Source organism: Astatotilapia calliptera, chromosome 8, assembly GCF_964374335.1.
Source record: "Astatotilapia calliptera chromosome 8, fAstCal68.1, whole genome shotgun sequence".
Classification (NCBI taxonomy): domain Eukaryota; kingdom Metazoa; phylum Chordata; class Actinopteri; order Cichliformes; family Cichlidae; genus Astatotilapia; species Astatotilapia calliptera.
In genome coordinates, this window is record NC_137429.1 from 16615086 (window position 1) to 16635882 (window position 20797).

General features: G+C 38.0%; 1 protein-coding gene and 2 long non-coding RNA genes across 3 annotated transcripts in view; 2 read left to right on the forward strand and 1 right to left on the reverse strand.

The window, feature by feature from the left end:
- Positions 1-20797, reverse strand: part of LOC145430302 (uncharacterized) — a 358832-nt gene that overhangs the window by 39950 nt on the left and 298085 nt on the right. The gene's annotated exons all lie outside the window — the stretch shown is intronic.
- LOC145430304 (uncharacterized) lies at positions 734-3784 on the forward strand. The gene is made up of 3 exons (XR_013910780.1): positions 734-1494; positions 2598-2626; positions 3054-3784. It is a non-coding gene; the product is annotated as an uncharacterized LOC145430304 (long non-coding RNA).
- Positions 12191-14330, forward strand: LOC145430305 (uncharacterized). The gene is made up of 2 exons (XR_013910781.1): positions 12191-12696; positions 12813-14330. It is a non-coding gene; the product is annotated as an uncharacterized LOC145430305 (long non-coding RNA).

Below are 20797 nucleotides of genomic sequence, written 5' to 3' on the forward strand. Positions count from 1 at the left end.
CTTCAAATTCTCATTCAACTTACTCATTTTTAAACTCTTACTACTTCCACATACATTGACATAGAGCCACCATTCAAACTTTAAAACGAAGACAAGACATTCAACTATTCAACTTGTATTTATCTTTTCAATATCTATTATACTTTTTCTTCAGTTCCAGTTTAAGTTTCATGATGTTTTTTCACCCGTTTCAAAATTTATAATGGGTGTGTATGGGACGGAATGTTGGGGCTAGAGTGAGACAGCTCAACTGCTAGAGTGAGAGGAGCAAAAAAATTAATCTTAAAATCTTTTTTAAAACTGCTGCTGTGTCCACAGCGTTTGCTCTACAGGTATGATTTTACCCTCAAAACGTAGCCATCGCTGTCCTCTTTCATCCAATGTGTTTACTATTGTACTAGGTGTTATGGTTCTTTCATAAATGTCACCAATGCACAGCCTCCTCCCTCCAACTCTTCCATAGACTCTAATGTTAAAATGGCTCAGAAGGTTCGTTTGAAAATCAGAAGAGCATGGTGTCTTTCCACTGTCACCACGTCCATATAATAAACTCCACAGGCATGAAAACTGAGAATTCAGTAGACTAGACATTGCTGTCACTCACGGTGAAAGAATTTTGTCAATACGACTTTTACTTTTCATTTGGGAGCGATTTGTTTCGGCCTGACTTTTCTGTTCATTTTAAGCAGCAAAAGTGAGGTGCATGTCTGTGTACGTGTGTATGGAGCCCTTGGGTGCAGTCACTATAGCAACCAGGCTCACACCTGCCTGCTTAACGAGCTCTGTCTCTCACTCTGCCAAGATTAAATCAAAAATGTGTGTTACATCTAAGCAGTTGTAGTAAGATTAACTTTTTCAATAGGTACAATAAGACAGGTTTGACAGGCTTTTGCCACAGATTAACAGTATGTCAGTAGTTAATATAGGCTAACTGAATAGAGACCTGAATTATTGCCCTGTTAAATTCAAGTTGATTGTGTATTGGTGGACTTGTCTTCTCCACACAGGTTTTTCATACCTCGGCAGTTTTAGTCAGTTGATGACTTTAAAATAATCTTTTCTGACTGGATAATTAAAGCTCACAGCATCTACCTGTCTGTAGTGTATTTTCCCACATTTTAAATAATCGAATCTCATTTAATGTCTCTGTTTTTAGTCTGTATAGTTTATCTCCCCACGAATACGCTCAAAGTAGTCTTAAAATAAAATCCATAAAACAGTTCAAGATGACATACTTTTTATTTGCTAATTTAATGCCAGTTGCCCTCTTTCCTGAGTATAAGCGAATGAGTGACATAAAGAGAAAAAGTACCAATTTGTATGCTGGTGAGTCTTGTGTATTTTTTTCTCTGTCTCTCTATGACAGAGAAATATATATGCTCATTATTGATGTTCAAACTGATGCTCAAATTTCCAAGCACCACCTGAACGCCTCATCAGTCTTTAACTAATCACTGCACCAACTGCCGTCATTCCGCTTTGCTCTCTGCTGTGGTAAGTACAATACACTCAGTACAGCACTGTTTTAATTTTATGATGGTAAAAATACATGTTTGACATTTAAACTCACATATCAAGTCTTTTTAAAGTTCAACAGAGTTCAAAGAATAAAGAAAGCAAAAAAAGAACCTTTGCTACCATTTATATAGGTTTATGACTTTTGCTGTTAGCAGCAGTGCTAACGCTAGCTTCAATGCTAATGCTAGCTATAGTGCTAACACTAGCCTTAGCAGTTGTTAACTGACAAAAAGAATATTCTTGTGATATTCCTGTGATATTTATTGGCGGTCAGTGAGACAAAAGTAACAAATGAGATTTATTATTGCCATTGTGGCTCAGTTTTAACAGTAAGAGTACTTCATGACTTTTGCTGTTAGTAGCAGGAATGCTAACGCTAGCTTCAATGCTAACGCTAGCTTCAATGCTAATGCTAGCTATAGTGCTAACACTAGCCTTAGCAGTTGTTAACTGACAAAAAGAATATTCCTGTGATATTCCTGTGATATTTATTGGCGGTCAGTGAGACAAAAGTAACAAATGAGATTTATTATTGCCATTGTGCCTCAGTTTTAACAGTAAGAGTACTTCATGACTTTTGCTGTTAGTAGCAGTGCTAATGCTAGCTTCGATGCTAATGCTAGCATCAATGCTAACGCTAGCTATAGTGCCAACACTAGCCTTAGCAGTTTTTAACTGACAAAAAGAATATTCCTGTGATATTCCTGTGATATTTATTGGCGGTCAGTGAGACAAAAGTAACAAATGAGCTTTATTATTGCCATTGTGCCTCAGTTTTAACAGTAAGAGTGCTAGTTCTACCAGCAGTGCTAACACTAACTGAAGTTAGTGTTAGCACTTAGCGATGCTAAGGGTAGTAACAGTCTAACAGTAGCCTTATATAAGTACTTAAATAAATACTTCAGTTAATTAGTTTGAATTATAAAATGGCTGCTGTATCAGCTGGTGTGCTATATTACTCTATAATTACCCTGCTGACTATAAGTTCAGTGTATCATGTCGTGTGGGCTTTGTTTTTTTGTTAGTCTGATAAAACTGTACAGACAACTAACATGTTATTTCTTGTCTTACACTTTCAGGAACTTGACTCACATCTGTGCTTTGCCTGGTAGGTGTGCACATACTGTTAGAGAAGTACACCAAAATTTTAAAAAAATAATCTGACTAATATAAGCTTTAAAGTGATGGGTTCAAACTTTGTGCTAGACCTTTTAAACACATTTTTATAATAAAGACACATAAGTTCAGCTTAACAATTGGGCTAAAATATTTTTTTCGTACATTTTTGCACATTACATGTGATTAGTTAACAATTCACTCAGTCATATTTGTATTTAAAAATATTATTGCTGAATTTAATTAAATATTTATTCTTTTAAAAAGTGCCAAATTGCTCAACTTTTTGCACATGGCAGCCGACAACAGTTTAGCTTGAATATTTGTTTTGTCCTTTTTCAGTAGTCACAATTAGTTCATACAATTACCATGTGATATAATTTTATTAAAAAATTTTTTTTCTTGTTTTTTGTTCACAGTGTGCAGAAGAAGAACAAGGACCAGATCTCCAGTCTTCTATCTCACATCCCAACCCCCCAACCCCTCTATCTTCTGTCCTACTCCACCTGTTGTCTCTGCCTTCTTTCCATCTGTATTTCACCCTGTGGTTTGTGAGAAATTTTGCCAAACCAAGAATCTTATTGCGGTTTGATTTAAAGCCGTGTCTCTCCTGCTCTGTCTGTTCTCTCTGCTAAATTTTCTCTCTACCTGTTTTTCACTCTTTGGCTTGCTGCTGAAAAATGCACAAGCCAATAAAACAATAAAGAGTGCATATTTTGCCTCAACCTGAGAACAAACTGAACAAACAAAGAAAACTCTGCGGTTTGATTTAAAGCCGTGTCTCTCCTGCTCTGTCTGTTCTCTCTGCTAAATTTTCTCTCTACCTGTTTTTCACTCTTGGCTTGCTGCTGAAAAACGCCAAGCCATTAAAGCAATAAAGAGTGCATATTGCCTCTACCTGAGAACAAACTGAACAAATAAAGAAAACTCTAATTCACGGTTTGATTGTGATTTCCCAGCCGTGTTTCTCCTGCTCTGTCTGTTCTCTCTTCTAAATTTTCTCTCTAGCTGTTTTTCACTTTGCGCTTGCTGCTAAGTTGTGCCAAGCCAATAAAGAGAGTGCATATTATTCTCTTGACTGACAAACTGTCAAACAAACAAAGACATCTGTTTCTGAGAAATAAAAACTGAAATATAAAGACAAAGAAAACATCTCCTGCTCTGTGCCACTCTTATTTTATAAACATATTTTCTAAAGACTAAGAGAAACACTTGTGTAAAAATGCCAAGGAAGCAGAAAAAGTCACAAGCTGCAAAACAACGCTGGAAGAAGTTCCATGAGTTTTATGAAGTACCAACATGTGAACAAGCTGAGTGTGATTTTCCTCAGAGCTCTGCAGAAGACTTTGTGTCTGCAAAGACCAATGCTGATGGTGTCAAACAGGCAGGTCAACATGTTCCTGCACATGTACAACAGGTATCCTATGCAGATGCTGTAAAGATTGGATTGCAGCATGAATTTAATGATCATCAGGTAAACCATAGAGACCAACCTGAGGTGTCAAGTGCCCCACAGGTGGGTTATGCTGATATTGTAAAAAGAGGCCGTCACAGTGATGTGGCAGGACCATCTCATGCAGAAAGAGTGAACTTTGAAAACCAGCCCTCTGTTACACATATCTGTGCATCTCACAGCCAGGCTCATCCCAAATATGGAGACTCCAGAAACAAGCAGTGCACATGTAACTCACTCACATTTCTTGCTTTCCTTCATGAGAATGATAACATGACTACAGCTGACCTTAATCTGGTCTTGGATAAAGGTGATGTGATGTACAAAGAGGCCAAGAAAAGATTTCCTAAAAATATTCATTTGGCAACCGATGAGCTGCCAGACAAAGTTGATGCTCGCTGGTCTATGTATGATGTCGACATGACACAGCCTTCCCGGTATGGGACATTTGAAGAACCTCCAGAGGAGGCAGTAGATACCTTTCTCAGCTTAGAAGCAGGACTGAGCTGCCTGTTGTCAGATGTGCAGTATGCCTTATTGATTATGAGTGGATTGTGTATCGCAGTGTTCCGATCCACATCAGGCAAATATGGTTTCTTTGATCCACACTCCAGAACACCCAGTGGTCTTCCTCTACTACTACAGTCACGTAATCGTGGTACAGCAGTGATGCTGAAATTCACTCTCCTCAGTGACATGATTAAGAGGATCCAAGATTCTTATGAAATGATGGAGATATCACCCTCTTGTAACTATGAACTGAAGCCTGTGCAGTTCTACAGTATGAGCACAGTGAACCTGAGTGATACTATCACAGACACAGTCTGCAGACCAACAGCTGCCACTGCTGTGGCATCTACTCACTCTGATACAACTGTTGATGAAGCAAACTCCTCTACTCCAAGGAGAAACACAACGACTGATCTGACTGAGAACATCTTTTGTCAAATGTCCATTTGTACGCCACCGGTGAAACAAAAAGAAGTCCACGTGACTCAGTTCACATCATATGAAGATCAGAATGAACCTCCTAATATACCAACTGAAGAACTATGCAGTGAATTAAGTTTCCTTCCATCAAGGGATGCTTTTTTATGTCAATCAAATGCTGCAATAACAAATGTTGCTTCCTGTGATCTTTCTGATATAGTTTTACAAAAACTGAAAAAAGTTAATAAACAACAAAGGCAAAAAATGAGAAGAAGATTAATGGCATCAGAGAAACCCAGAAATCAGAGAAAAGAAAACCAAAAAAGGAAAGAACGACAAAAGTATGCTTCAAACAAAGAGTACAAAGAAAAGAAAAAGTCTTGCACAAGCGAGGCATATAAAAACAATCCTGAAGTCAGACAGAAAAAACAACAGTATATTAGAAGACGTTACTGTGAAAATGATGAATTCAGACAGAAACAACAGCAATATATTAGAAGACGTTACTGTGAAAATGATGAATTCAGAAAGAAACAAAAACAATATGTTAAAAAACGTTTTTCTGAGAATGCTACAGTTAGAAAGAAACAACAACAATATATTAAAAGACGCTACTGTGAGAACGATGAATTCAGAAAGAAACAACAACAATATATTAAAAGACGCTACTGTGAGAACGATGAATTCAGAAAGAAACAACAACAATATATTAAAAGACGCTACTGTGACAATGCTGAATTTAGACAAAAACAAAAAAACTATATAACTAAAAGGTATCAAGAAAACCCTGAATTCAGAGAGAGACAGAGATCTCGAGTGACTCAGCGTTATGCACGTGACAATGCATTCAGAGTAAGACACAGACAACTAATGAAACAACTAATGCGAGACAGGTATCAAAGTAATCTTGCCTTCAGGATTATGCACAACATGAGATGTGCAATGAAAATAAAAAGGAAATACAGATGGGTGAACAGACAAACCCAAGAGAGTGACAACAGTGTGATCAACGAGGCCATATCTGTGTTCAAATCACAAATCAAAGCTGGACCATCATACCCATGTACTGTATGCTTCAAGGCTTCATTTCCAAACCAAGTGCGACCCTGCACAAGGTCAAAGTATGTCAAAAACCCACATGTAGTTGCAACATGTTTGACAGGAAAGTTTGTTCATGTTTGTGATGAAAACTGCAGAAATGAGCAGTGCAAAGTGCCTGATGAGAGAAAGAGAGAGTGGATATGTCACACCTGCCACGATCATCTTAAAAATGGATCCATGCCAGCACTTGCTGTTGCCAATAAGTTGGATCTTGCTGATATTCCAGCTGAACTTTCTGATCTCAACATACTGGAGAGACATCTCATAGCCAAGTGCATACCATTTGCCAAGATCATTCCTCTTCCCAAAGGCAGACAAAGAGCAATTAGAGGAAATGTGGTCTGTGTCCCATCAGAGGTACAGGAAACTGTTGAAACACTACCTCGATTGAGAATTAATTCTCAGGTCTTGAGAGTAAAATTGAAGAGACGCTTGTCTTACAAAGGTCATCAGCTGTTTCAGACTGTAAGCTGGTCTAAACTTGTGCAAGCACTGCATAAACTCAAGCAGATTCATCCACAGTATAAGGATGTGAGCATCAGAGATGATGCTGAGCTGTGTGATCCAACTCTTCCTGATGAAGATGATGAGGATGATGATGAAAACATGAATGAGGACGATTATGATGAGGCTGATTTAATGGAAATTGACAGCTGTGAGAAAAATGCACTGAGTGAAGCACAAAATATAAATGAACAGGACATTGACATGTTACCCTGTGATGGTGAACAATCGCATGAACAGATGAGAGATGATTCAGAGCAAGCAGATGGACTGACTAATGGTGGTTTTGCACTCGAGTCCTGTTTGCAGCCCCCTGATGTGGCTGAGGAGATATTATGTTTCAGTGAAGGAATCTACTCTGTTGCTCCTGCAGAGAGAAACAATCCAATAAGTTTTTTCAAAACACCTAAACTGGAGGCCATGGCCTTCCCTGTGCAGTTTCCTACAGGCCAAAACACACTTGATGAAAGAAGGCTGATCAAAGTATCCCCCAGTGGGTATTTCAAATCAAGACTTTTCTGCATTGATGATCGTTTTGCCAAAGACACAAACTATTTATTCTTTGCACAGTTTGTGACTGAAATACACTTGGCTACATCCAGCATGACAGTACAGTTAAGGAAGGCAAAGCCTCTGACCAGAGATGGTAGAAAAATAACCTCAGGCATGTTACAAGATAAACATGAGGTGGAGAAACTGGTGCGAAATAAAGATGCAGTGAGATTCATGCAGCCTCTGAGAGGAACCCCAGCCTATTGGGAGAAAACAACAAGAGATCTTTTTGCCATGATCAGACAGTTGGGAACTCCCACGTTCTTTTGCACATTTTCAGCTGCTGAAATGCGCTGGCCTGAAGTGATCGAGGCAATAACAAGGCAGCAAGGTGAACAAGTGAATTTTGAAGGACTCGACTGGTCAGCAAAGTGTGACATCCTGAGAAGCAATCCTGTCACAACAATGCGCATGTTTGACAAGAGAGTTGAAGCATTATTCAGAGATTTACTCTTATCTCCCGCAGAGCCACTTGGCAAAGTCATTGACTACTTTTACAGAGTTGAGTTTCAGCACAGAGGAAGCCCACACATACACTGCCTCCTGTGGGTAGAAGGTGCTCCTGTGTTTGAGGAGGATGATGAGCAAACTGTTCTTGATTTTATAAACAAATACATCACAGCTCAGCTGCCTGATCCACATAAACAACCTGAACTGTACAAAAAAGTAACAGAAGTGCAAAAACACAGTAAGAACCACACAAAGACGTGCTTTAGGAGTTTAAGCTCCGGGTGCCGTTTTGGTTTTCCCAAACCACCCTGCAATGAGACAATGATCACAAGACCCAGTGAGGATGATGCACTGGAAGTAGAAACGGCAAAGAACAAGCTCAGACCACTGAACCAGCTGCTGAATGAACCTGAAACTGCTTCCATGAGTTTAGAGCAGCTCTTGGAAAGATGCAAGTTGACACATGCAGAATATCAGAGATACCTGAATAAAATGAACATGAGGAGTACGATCATACTAAAGCGTGATCCAAAAGACTCTTGGATAAACGGCTATAATCCACATCTGCTTGAAGCCTGGAACAGTAATATCGACATAAGCTTTGTTTTAGATGCTTTTGGTGCTGCAAATTATTTAATGAAATATATATCAAAAAAAGAGGGCGGGCTATCTGAGTACCTGAAAACTGTCATTGAGAACTCCCATAAGGACAGTGTAAATGAGTGCGATGAAATGAGAGCCGTCATGCAGGCATATTCAAAGAAGCGAGAGATCAGTGCACAGGAGTGTGTTGCTCGTGCATGTGGTCTTCACATGAAGCAATGCTCACGTGCTGTAATATTCATTCCAACTGATGATAATCCTGTGAAAATGAGTCGTCCCCTGTCAGTTCTGGACAACACAACACCTGAGTCTTCCAATGTTTGGATGACATCTTTGAATGACAAATACAAAGCCAGACCTGAAACACCAGAGTATGAGGAGATGTGCATGGCAGACTTTGCTGCTACTTGCAGGATTGTCTATGGCCAACAGAAAAAAGGTAAAGATGTTTTGCCCCTTCTCAATGAGATGGGGTTTGTGCAAAGGCGCAAAAACAATAAGCCTGCTATCATCAGATTTCACCGCTGCTCACAAGAAAAACATCCAGAGCAATATTACGGAAGACTGCTTAAACTGTACCTTCCTCATCGTTCAGACCACGAACTGAAAACACCATCGTTGCCATCCTATCAGGCTTTCTATGGTGCTGGCTGTGTACAGCTACCAGGTACTGACCGTCTTGAGTACGTGCAACACATTGTCAAAAGAAACAGAGAAAAATATGAGAAAAACAGTGAGGAGATCGAGAGCGCTGTTGAGGAATATGAGCAGAACAGAGGTGTGACTGACGAATGGTGTAATCTGGCACCTGAATCAGATCTCGTAAGGTTGCCACTTGTCGAACAAGAAAGAGAGCGAGACAATGAAAATGAACAGGAAGATGTGCCCGACTACAGCCGTCAGGCTGATGCTTCAACAGAAGTCAGAGCCATCAGGGAACCCCCTGCTATTGATCCCACATTGTTACGTCAGATGTTTCAGAATCTGAACAAGAAGCAAGCCTGCATATTTTATGCAGTTAGAGACTGGTGCATTAAAAGAGTCTGTGCTCTAAATCCAGAGCAGTTTTTCTTTTATATTAATGGTGGTGCTGGAACAGGAAAATCACATCTTATCAAATGCATCTACTCAGAAGCATCTAAGATACTGAGCAAAGTGCCCAGATATGCAGACGACGTTGACATATCAAAACCCACTGTCCTGTTAACTGCTTTCACTGGGACTGCAGCTTTTAACATTTCTGGAACAACACTGCATTCTCTTCTCAAGCTGCCTAGAAGCTTAAAACCTCCCATTCAGGGACTTGGCAATCAGCTGGATGAAGTCAGATCAGAACTTTTGAATGCTGAAATAATCGTCATTGACGAAGTGTCTATGGTGTCAAGACATCTCTTTGCATATGTAGATGCAAGACTCAAACAGATCAAAGGGACTCGGAGACCCTTTGGAGGCATGTCAGTCATTGCTGTCGGAGACTTCTATCAGCTACCCCCAGTGCGACAGTCTAAACCTCTCTGTGTGCACGACCCGTCCGAGATCGACCTGTGGCGGGAGCATTTTCAGATGATCACTCTGACTGAGATTATGCGTCAGAAAGATGATGTTGTCTTTGCTGAGATGCTGAACAGAATTCGTGTAAAAGGAAAGTTGGATGAGCTTTGCGAAGCAGATAGAGATTTGTTGTTACAGGCCATAACTGAACCAGCCCATTGTCCGACTGATGCATTGCACATTTTTGCAACTAATAAAGAAGTGGATGCACACAACTCTTCAACACTGGCTCTGCTCCACACTCATATCATTGACATCCATGCAGATGATTATAGAAAAGATCCTAGAACTGGCAGAATGGCACTTCAAGACAGACCATTGAAAGGAGGTAAAAACGAGTTACCAGACACACTGAAAGTTGCAGAAGGAGCTCGTGTCATGCTCACCAGAAACATTGACATACAAAATGGTTTGGTTAATGGAGCTTTTGGAAAACTACTTAGAGTAGTTCACTCTGAAAACGACCAACACATCATCAAACTTGGACTTAAAATGGATAATGAGACATCTGGAAAGAATAACCGCACACCAGCAGACGACATGGTGTACATTGAGAGAGCAGAGGAGAATCTGAAGCAGAAAGGAGTGGTACGAAGACAGTTCCCAGTGAAGCTGGCCTTTGCATGTACAATACATAAGGTACAGGGTATGACAACTACATCAGCTGTTGTCTCTCTTAAGAGCATTTTTGAGCCCGGCATGGCCTACGTAGCTGTCAGTAGAGTGACGTCTCTCAGTGGACTGTATCTTCTTGATATGGAGGAGAAAAAAATATTCACCAACCCAGAAATCACTGCAGCACTTGAGAACATGAGACAAGCCAACCTTGATGACATGATGCCTCTTCTACACGTGAGACAAACCCTCAGCAGGTCAGAGGTTTTCACCATTGTTCATCATAATACAGAGGGACTGCCAGCTCACATTAATGACATCAAAAGTCACCATGAATTGTGTCTAGCAGATGTTTTGTGCCTAACAGAAACACACCTGCGGGGCTCTTTTGTCGCAGAGAGTCTCCACTTGGAAAATTACAATTTGTTCAAACGCAACAGACACCTGTCCTACACAAACTTTCCCCAAATGGCAAACAGAAGTGGTGGTGGAGTTGCTGTTTATGTGAAAAGTGACATTCAAGTGCATGAAAAACAGTACATCCATAATGTAACTGACCTTGAATTTCTGGCTTTAAAGGTTGAAGCACCAGTCAGTGCTCTGATTGCAGTTGTATACAGACCTCCAGACTACACTCTGAGGCAATTCCTGAAAAACCTGGTAAGCCTATTAGACTCATTGGAGATCATGGACTGTCATCCCATCATAGTTTGTGGTGATTTTAATGAGAATGTTTTATCCAGTGCAAACAAACCAATCATGGAGTTGTTTGAGTCTAGGGGATACGCACAGGTCATCACTGCCCCTACCACAGAGAAGAACACACTGCTTGACCTAATTTTCATTTCTCAGCCAGATCGATGTCTCCATTCTGGAGTCTTGAAGACCTACCATAGTTACCATGACCCAGTATACTGTGTATTGTCCTGTGATGATTCATGATCTAGATCTTTGAATACAGTAAGTAATTTCTATATTTTTGAATGACTTAAGAAAGTAGAGCGATATTTAAAAGTTGACGCTCTGCATTGCAGTATAATGGTTGAATTGTTTACATAAAATACAATTACATGAATTAAGTAATGATCAGTAAAAGATGACAATTTTATTTATCACAGAAAATCTAAAATTCACTAACAGTAACCTATAAATGTCAGAAAAATCAAATATAGCAGTTTAAAATGAATAGTGTAGGCATATCCTCTCTGCAGCCAGGCTTCAACATCCTGCCAGGCTGCCCCAGTCTCACCGTGGCTGGGAGGGAGGGAGGGTGGACCAGAGGATTGCCTACACAACACATAAATGTTCAACAGCTTCTTCATTGTTTCTGAGAGAACAATAATGACTAAAGGTTGCTTTTTAAAAAAACAAACACAAACAAACAAACAAACCTAATTACAGCAATAATGACAGTTAAGCCACTTTATGTGTGCCTCTATTTTGAAATACTATTTACAAAAATGTTATTATTTTGGTTTGTTATAAACTTTAAACTTTTTCAAAAGTATACGATTATATTTTTGGACAAATATTTCGATGAAACATACATTTTTATGAGCTTTTATCATGTTTCGGCCAGTGCAATCATCAGGGTGGGTCTGGGTTGATAACTGCACATTTCTGGCCAGAAATGTTTCAGCAGTGTTACATAAGTAGTACATATGTAACACTTGCTTTCTGTTACCAGCTGATACCCTACATTTGTATAGACATTGGATGGTGTGAGGTTGGGGAGTTGAGGGGGGGGTTTACGGTGGGAGCTGAGGGGGGGGGGGGGGGTGTTAGGTTTCCCTTTTTCTTTTTTAAGAGAGACACAGTCCTCCTGTGTCTTCTCCAAGCTTCACATGTAAGATCCAACAGTGTGAAGCACATAGCAGCTAGAAACTGTAATGCCACAGATCAGAGAGGCTTCATCATCACCATCTTCATCGCCGTACGATCAGAGCGTGAGACTTCACATCTGGAGCACAGGAGACATTCTGTGATAAGTCCTCCTTCTAGCTTGTCCCACAAGCAGTCGGTGAGATTTACTCACAACAAAAAGGGTTAATGACATTATTTCCATGAAAACATGTATTCATTCTTTGTAAAGTGTTTAAATTGTGTTTTCACTTGACCTTAGGAGTGTTAGAGTGTATTGTAATGTCTGTACTCAGGTGTTTCCCTCTGTGATCCATCCCCATCAGAGCTGAGACACTCAGGACTGAACAGACTGCACAGTTTCTGTGACCGAGCCTCCAAAACACCTTCTTTGAAACCACTCATGATAGAAGGGCTTCATATTTGCAGCAGCACTACTACAGGTATTCAGTTTATTACAGGATGTGTTTGTTTCTTAGGACCAGCTCTGAGTGCACACTACCTAACATATACACCTTTCTGTTCATTACAAACCAACTACTCTGGATCATATGGCCAGTTGGCAGGAATGTTGCTGCAGGAAAACATCCCTGGAGATCACCATCATTGTCAGACTGACTGTGCCTCCTCTGTGCAGTGTCAAGATCCTCTCTAAATGAGTGTGTAAGTTAACATTTTCATTATTTTATTCCCTTTGACAAGACAAGTATCACTGATATTTACATTTACAACTACATATGTTCCCGTTTTCTGCTCTTCTTTTAAAGTCCTCAGCTATCCTGCTTCTGTGCTGCTTGCCACACATCAAACACTGGCCGGATGACAGGGAGGATCCACTCTGAAGTCACTGGACGTGATGAGGATCATATGGGACTTCATAGTTTCACAGAAACATTGTGCTCTGTGATTACAGGTTTTAAATGGACATAATGACTGCCTCTCTCTGATCAACAGGCTAAAGGATTGTTTTCATTGTTAGTGCTCTGTACAATGTATGCTTATTTAATATTTCATCACAGAGCAAACCTTTATTTATTTAACATTTTTTTATTTTGTTTTAATGTTGAATTAACTGTAGGGATTTTTTTAAGTGGGCACTTGGGATGTCATATGACCAGAAATGTGGTAACTGGAATTCAACGTTATGGAAGAAAAAATCTGCTGAGAACGAAACACACACAAAACCCCCCAAGAAAATTCAAATTCATTCCATGTAATCCAATCTAAAACATTTTAAACTGCTGAACAGCAACACAAACAGCGTTAAAAAACAGTGTTAACAGAATGATTATGATGATTTTGTACCAAAGTTTCAGGTCACATGGCACACCTAGTGTGTAGTGTGGGGTATCAGCTGGTAAGTATAGGTTTTTTCATATTTGTGTCCTTAGAGTTTAGATAGATAAAGCCTTGTGTATAATAATTAGTCATAACCACAACTCAAAGTCAGGGACTAACTAAATTTGGGACTTTGTGTCTGAGCCCAGGTTAAAACAATGTGTAAAAAAGCCTTTAGTGGCATGGCTGAACAATGCTGTATTGATACTTATTTATCCATGTTCACAAAAAGGACTAATGTGTTTATTTGATTATTTGCATGTGTTAAACTGTGTCACCACCTTAGGCTTTCATTTGAGTTTACTCACAAATCTCTATACAGTTCTCTTTTACCACTGTGTGGACTCTGTTTACATTAAAACATAAAAAAGAATGAGTAATAAAAAGATGTGTAGACAGATCAGAAGATTAAGTAGACCGATAGAAACAGCTGTTCAGCCATGTTCTAAGAAACCAACACAATTTAAAGGTTCAGGATTGTGGTTTTAAAAGTTGAATTTTCATGTATTTCATATGTTGCTCATTATTTTTTATTTAGTTATTTAATTTAGTTATTTTTCTTTATTCTACCAGTCCTTTTCAGAAAGAAGCTGTAAAATATGACTTAAGATTTTTATGTTATTTTCTATGACATACAAAACAAATTGATGTATGTAATACTATTAAACATGATATACACATGTGTATATGTCTGAAAAACATCATGCTGTATATTAAAGTTTGTATTTTCTGCAGAATGTTTGTTCATCTTTTAAGTTCATTTCAATTAGAAGAATATGAACTTTTAATATTCATTCAGAGGTTTTCTGACTCTAAATTTTCTTTTGTCATTACTCATCTTTTTATTATTTACATTTTAAACATGCTTAGCTTTTTCCAACTTCTTCTGTGTGAACATCAGCTTTCAAAAGTTCTGCACTTTTATTTTCAGGTTAAAAATTCTGTATTTTCCAGCTCATTCAGATTTTTAACTTAACATTCAGCAATTAATTCATTTCAGTGCATACATTCAGATTCAAGCATTCACACTGCAGTTTCTTCAGAAAATGCACTTTCTAGTTAGTGTGAATGCTTGAAAAGCATTCACAGTATTGTTCTTCTAATCTTTATTATTATATTTTATTTTTCCGTACGTTTTTTGAAAGCCTACTCCTTCAAAACCGTTCAACTTAGAAAAACCATTCAAACATCGTTAGATTCCTATTATTTTGGACAACATTGCTTCTATTTTTTTCATTTTTAACATTTATATTTTTAATTTTATTCAACTTTATTCAACAAAAATTTCCCATGTATTTCAATGGGGAGACCCTTCAAATTCTCATTCAACTTACTCATTTTTAAACTCTTACTACTTCAACATACGTTCACATAGAGCCACAATTCAAACTTTAAAACGAAGACAAGACATTCAACTATTCAACTTGTATTTATCTTTTCAATATCTATTATACTTTTTCTTCAGTTCCAGTTTAAGTTTCATGATGTTTTTTCACCCGTTTCAGAGTTTATAATGGGTGTGTATGGGACGGAATGTTGGGGCTAGAGTGAGGCAGCTCAACTGCTAGAGTGAGAGGAGCAAAAAAAATAATCTTAAAATCTTTTTTAAAACTGCTGCTGTGTCCGCAGCGTTTGCTCTACAGGTATGATTTTACCCTCAAAACGTAGCCATGGCTGTCCTCTTTCATCCAATGTGTTTACTATTGTACTAGGTGTTATGGTTCTTTCATAAATGTCACCAATGCACAGCCTCCTCCCTCCAACTCTTCCATAGACTCTAATGTTAAAATGGCTCAGAAGGTTCGTTTGAAAATCAGAAGAGCATGGTGTCTTTCCACTGTCACCACGTCCATATAATAAACTCCACAGACATGAAAACTGAGAATTTGGTAGACTAGACATTGCTGTCGCTCACAGTGAAAGAATTTTGTCAATACGACTTTTACTTTTCATTTGGGAACGATTTGTTTGGGCCTGACTTTTCTGTTCATTTTAAGCAGCAAAAGTGAGGTGCATGTCTGTGTGCGTGTGTATGGAGCCATTGGGTGCGGTCACTATAGCAACCAGGCTCACACCTGCCTGCTTAACGAGCTCTCTCTGCCACTCTGCCAAAATTCATCTTAAACACTTCTCTTTCAACTGCTGCTGTGTCCACAGTGTTAAAGCCATCATTTTACCCTCAAAACGTCGCCATCGTTGTTCTTTTTCCAACATCTTGTCTTTCAAAGCTCAGAGATGTAAACTTTTTAAACTGTGTGGGTCCAAGTGGAGGGATCACATTTTAGTCATTCAGTGATTCAAAGAATATGACCTTTTAATATTCATTCAGATGTTTTCTGACTCTAAATGTTCTTTTCTCATTTCTTAGGGTTTTCTAATTTACATTTAAAACATTTTCAGTTTTTTTCCAACTTCTTCTTCTGTGTAACCTTCAGCTTTTAGCAGTTCAGCACTGTTGTTTTCAGGTTAAATTCAGTTTTGTTTTTTGTTTTTTTTTATCTCATTCAATATTTTTAACTCAAAATTCAGCAATTAATTCATTTCAGTGCATACATTCAGATTCAAGCATTCACACTGCAGTTTCTTCAGAAAATGCACTTTCTAGTTATTATATTTTATTATTTTTCCGTACGTTTTTTGAAAGCCTACTCCTTCAAAACCGTTCAACTTAGAAAAACCATTCAAACACCGTTAGATTCCTATTATTTTGGACATGACTGCTTCTAATTTTCTCATTTTTAACATTTATATTTTTAATTTTATTCAACTTTATTCAACAAAAATTTCCCATGTATTTCAATGGGGAGACCCTTGAAATTCTCATTCAACTTACTCATTTTTAAACTCTTACTACTTCCACATACATTGACATAGAGCCACCATTCAAACTTTAAAACGAAGACAAGACATTCAACTATTCAACTTGTATTTATCTTTTCAATATCTATTATACTTTTTCTTCAGTTCCAGTTTAAGTTTCATGATGTTTTTTCAGCCGTTTCAGAGTTTATAATGGGTGTGTATGGGACGGAATGTTGGGGCTAGAGTGAGGCAGCTCAACTGCTAGAGTGAGAGGAGCAAAAAAATTAATCTTAAAATCTTTTTTAAAACTGCTGCTGTGTCCACAGCGTTTGCTCTACAGGTATGATTTTACCCTCAAAACGTAGCCATGGCTGTCCTCTTTCATCCAATGTGTTTACTATTGTCCTAGGTGTTACGGTTCTTTCATAAATGTCACCAATGCACAGCCTCCTCCTTCCAACTCTTCCATAGACTCTAATGTTAAAATGGCTCAGAAGGTTCGTTTGAAAATCAGAAGAGCATGGTGTCTTTCCACTGTCACCACGTCCATATAATAAGCTCCACAGGCATGAAAACTGAGAATTAGGTAGACTAGACATTGCTGTCACTCACGGTGAAAGAATTTTGTCAATACGACTTTTACTTTTCATTTGGGAGCGATTTGTTTCGGCCTGACTTTTCTGTTCATTTTAAGCAGCAAAAGTGAGGTGCATGTCTGTGTACGTGTGTATGGAGCCCTTGGGTGCAGTCACTATAGCAACCAGGCTCACACCTGCCTGCTTAACGAGCTCTCTCTCTCACTCTGCCAAGATTCATCTTAAACACTTCTCTTTCAACTGCTGCTGTCTCCACAGTGTTACAGCCATCATTTTACCCTCAAAACGTCGCCATCGTTGTTCTCTTTCCAACATCTTGTCTTTCAAAGCTCAGAGATGTAAACTTTTTAAACTGTGTGGATCCAAGTGGAGGGATCACATTTTAGTCATTCAGTGATTCAAAGAATATGACCTTTTAATATTCTTTCAGATGTTTTCTGACTCTAAATGTTCTTTTCTCATTTCTTAGGTTTTTCTAATTTACAATTAAAACATTTTCAGCTTTTTTCCAACTTCTTCTTCTGTGTAACCTTCAGCTTTTAGCAGTTCAGCACTTTTGTTTTCAGGTTAAATTTGGGTTTTGTTTTTTTTTATCTCATTAAAAAAGTTTTAAGTCAAAATTCAGCAATTAATTCATTTCAGTGCATACATTCAGATTCAAGCATTCACACTGCAGTTTCTTCAGAAAATGCACTTTCTAGTTAGTGTGAATGCTTGAAAAGCATTCACAGTATTGTTATTCTAATCTTTATTATTATTATTATTATTATTATTATTATATTTTATTCTGTATTCCGTACGTTTTTTGTAATCCTATAACTTCAAAACCGTTCAACTTAGAAAAACCATTCAAACACCGTTAGATTCCTATTCTTTTGGACAACACTGCTTCTATTTTTCATATTTTTAACATTTATATTTTTAATTTTATTCAACTTTATTCAACAAAAATTTATAATGTATTTCAATGGGGAGACCCTTCAAATCCTCATTCAACTTACTCATTTTTAAACTCTTACTACTTCCACATACATTGACATAGAGCCACCATTCAAACTTTAAAACGAAGACAAGACATTCAACTATTCAACTTGTATTTATCTTTTCAATATCTATTATACTTTTTCTTCAGTTCCAGTTTAAGTTTCATGATGTTTTTTCACCCGTTTCAGAGTTTATAATGGGTGTGTATGGGACGGAATGTTGGGGCTAGAGTGAGGCAGCTCAACTGCTAGAGTGAGAGGAGCAAAAAAATTAATCTTAAAATCTTTTTTAAAACTGCTGCTGTGTCCGCAGCGTTTGCTCTACAGGTATGATTTTACCCTCAAAACGTAGCCATCGCTGTCCTCTTTCATCCAATGTGTTTACTATTGTCCTAGGTGTTACGGTTCTTTCATAAATGTCACCAATGCACAGCCTCCTCCCTCCAACTCTTCCATAGACTCTAATGTTAAAATGGCTCAGAAGGTTCGTTTGAAAATCAGAAGAGCATGGTGTCTTTCCACTGTCACCACGTCCATATAATAAACTCCACAGGCATGAAAACTGAGAATTTGGTAGACTAGACATGGCTGTCGCTCACGGTGAAAGAATTTTGTCAGTACGACTTTTACTTTTCATTTGGGAACGATTTGTTTCGGCCTGACTTTTCTGTTCATTTTAAGCAGCAAAAGTGAGGCGCATGTCTGTGTACGTGTGTATGGAGCCATTGGGTGCGGTCACTATAGCAACCAGGCTCACACCTGCCTGCTTAACGAGCTCTGCCTGCCACTGTACCAAGATTCATCTTAAACACTTCTCTTTCAACTGCTGCTGTGTCCACAGTGTTACAGCTATCATTTTACCCTCAAATTGTCGCCATTATTGTTCTCTTTCCAACACCGTATCTTTCAAAGCTCAGGCATTTAAACTTTTTAAACTGTGTGGATCAAAGTGGAGGGATCACATTTTAGTCATTCAGTGATTCAAAGAATATGACCTTTTAATATTCTTTCAGATGTTTTCTGACTCTAAATGTTCTTTTCTCATTTCTTAGGTTTTTCTAATTTACAATTAAAACATTTTCAGCTTTTTTCCAACTTCTTCTTCTGTGTAACCTTCAGCTTTTAGCAGTTCAGCACTTTTGTTTTCAGGTTAAATTCGGGTTTTTTTTTTTAATCTCATTTAAAATTTTTAACTTAAATTCAGTAATTATTTCATTTCAATGCATACATTCAGATTCAAGCATTCACACTGCAGTTTCTTCAGAAAATGCACTTTCTAGTTATATTTTATTATTATGGATTCCGTACGTTTTTTGTACTCTATCTCCTTCAAAACCGTTCAACTTAGAAAAACCATTCAAACACCATTAGATTCCTATTCTTTTGGACATGACTGCTTCTATTTTTCTCATTTATAACATTTATATTTTTAATTTTATTCAACTTTTTTCAACAAAAATTTCCCATGTATTTCAATGGGGAGACCCTTCAAATTCTCATTCAACTTACTCATTTTTAAACTGTATCTACTTCCACATACGTTGACATAGAGCCACCATTCAAACTTTAAAACGAAGACAAGACATTCAACTATTCAACTTGTATTTATCTTTTCAATATCTATTATACTTTTTCTTCAGTTCCAGTTTAAGTTTCATGATGTTTTTTCACCCGTTTCAGAGTTTATAATGGGTGTGTATGGGACGGAATGTTGGGGCTAGAGTGAGGCAGCTCAACTGCTAGAGTGAGAGGAGCAAAAAAATTAATCTTAAAATCTTTTTTAAAACTGCTGCTGTGTCCGCAGCGTTTGCTCTACAGGTATGATTTTACCCTCAAAACGTAGCCATGGCTGTCCTCTTTCATCCAATGTGTTTACTATTGTACTAGGTGTTATGGTTCTTTCATAAATGTCACCAATGCACAGCCTCCTCCCTCCAACTCTTCCATAGACTCTAATGTTAAAATGGCTCAGAAGGTTCGTTTGAAAATCAGAAGAGCATGGTGTCTTTCCACTGTCACCACGTCCATATAATAAACTCCACAGGCATGAAAACTGAGAATTAGGTAGACTAGACATGGCTGTCGCTCACAGTGAAAGAATTTTGTCAATACGACATGTACTTTTCATTTGGGAGCGATTTGTTTGGGCCTGACTTTTCTGTTCATTTTAAGCAGCAAAAGTGAGGCGCATGTCTGTGTACGTGTGTATGGAGCCATTGGGTGCGGTCACTATAGCAACCAGGCTCACACCTGCCTGCTTAACGAGCTCTCTCTCTCTCTCTGCCAAGATTCATCTTAAACACTTCTCTTTCAACTGCTGCTGTGTCCACAGTGTTAAAGCCATCATTTTACCCTCAAAACGTCGCCATCGTTGTTCTTTTTCCAACATCTTGTCTTTCAAAGCTCAGAGATGTAAACTTTTTAAACTGTGTGGGTCCAAGTGGAGGGATCACATTTTAGTCATTCAGTGATTCAAAGAATATGACCTTTTAATATTCATTCAGATGTTTTCTGACTCTAAATGTTCTTTTCTCATTTCTTAGGTTTTTCTAATTTACAATTAAAACATTTTCAGCTTTTTTCCAACTTCTTCTGTGTAACCTTCAGCTTTTAGCAGTTCAGCACCTTTGTTTTCAGGTTAAATTCGTTTTTTTTTTTTTTTGTTTTTTTTAAATCTCATTCAATATTTTTAACTCAAAATTCAGCAATTAATTCATTTCAGTGCATACATTCAGATTCAAGCATTCACACTGCAGTTTCTTCAGAAAATGCACTTTCTAGTTATTATATTTAGTGTGAATGCTTGAAAAGCATTCACAGTATTG